Source organism: Schistosoma mansoni, chromosome 2 (genome assembly GCF_000237925.1).
Source record: "Schistosoma mansoni strain Puerto Rico chromosome 2, complete genome".
Classification (NCBI taxonomy): Eukaryota; Metazoa; Platyhelminthes; class Trematoda; order Strigeidida; family Schistosomatidae; genus Schistosoma; species Schistosoma mansoni.
This window is the reverse complement of record NC_031496.1, coordinates 1922436-1923634: the sequence shown is the minus strand read 5'-3', so window position 1 is coordinate 1923634 and position 1199 is coordinate 1922436. Positions and strand designations below refer to the sequence as shown.

General features: G+C 35.9%; 1 non-coding gene across 1 annotated transcript; it reads right to left on the bottom strand.

Moving 5' to 3' along the window:
- Positions 1 to 533: 533 nt before the first annotated feature.
- Smp_tRNA_01112_Pseudo_TTG.1.1 lies at positions 534 to 604 on the bottom strand. The gene has a single exon. It is a non-coding gene (tRNA).
- Positions 605 to 1199: the final 595 nt, after the last annotated feature.

Genomic DNA, 1199 nt, shown 5'->3' with positions numbered 1-1199 from the left:
TATATATATATATATATATATATATATATAATGTATGTAATGAAATAATAATCATGGTAATGATTGGATCACTTTTAACATAGATTCGTCGATTAGTTGAAGTTAGACATGAGCATCGTTGGATAACGGACGGTTCAGTGGTCTACAGGTAAGGCGTTCGAGTGCAAGATCAGTAGGTCCTGGGTTCAGATCCAGCGTGTAAGATTGTAGATATTTACTGTCGGGGAGTCCTATACTACGCCGAAACGGACGGTTTTCTATGGTTGATCTAGCTTTAATTGACTCATGGGTTCAACTCTTAAATAGATTAATATTGAAATAATAATTTATGCTATTTTATTCTTGTTACTTATTACATGTGAGTAGTAATATGGTGTTTAGAAAGTTAGGTTTCACTATAATTTATAGTTCGTAGTACTATTAAAAAATTTACGTAATCGTAAGCATAGTGGCTAACAGTGGAATCCAGTTTGATGCGCGTTTCGTCCTATTTAGGACTCATCAGGTGGATTTATCTGCATCTCGAAGTTGATGTTCAATCTGGGACTCGAATCCAGTACCTTTCGCTTCAAATGCAATTGCATTATCCACTCGGCTATTGAATTTACGTAATCTAATATAGACCAATTAATATATGTAAATATATGGTATATTATCCGTTATGAATAGCCAAATGCTTAAATATACTTTTGGATAATCTGAAATTAAAGAAGTTACATGGATCATGTATAGTAAACATTTTGAGATAAGATGGTGGTCAATATGACCACGGACCTGGGTCTCATGCTACTTGACACTCATCAGCCTGGTGTACCTGTAATCATGAGGGAATTGATGCTCCTTGATGCATTCGATCCAGTGTCACGCAACGTTACAGTCAGAGACGTTACCACTGAGCTATTCGGGTCGCGACCGACCCAGTGATCAATCAATTGTGTTAGTAAACATTTTATTTTGATGCTTAGAAGTGGTTACACATCATACGGAATTGACATTCTCAGTAGGAGGCATCTGTACACCAGTCACTTATAGTCACTATCAGTGACTTAAGCACGAATCTTTTTGAGCTTTAGTCTCATTATTGATCGATATAACCTTTACTGGAAAGAACCCAAGATAGTTGTTTCAAACTCAGTGTTTTGAAGAACCGACAGTTTACTACTGGTTTATTACTGATTAGTCATTAGATGACGATTTTC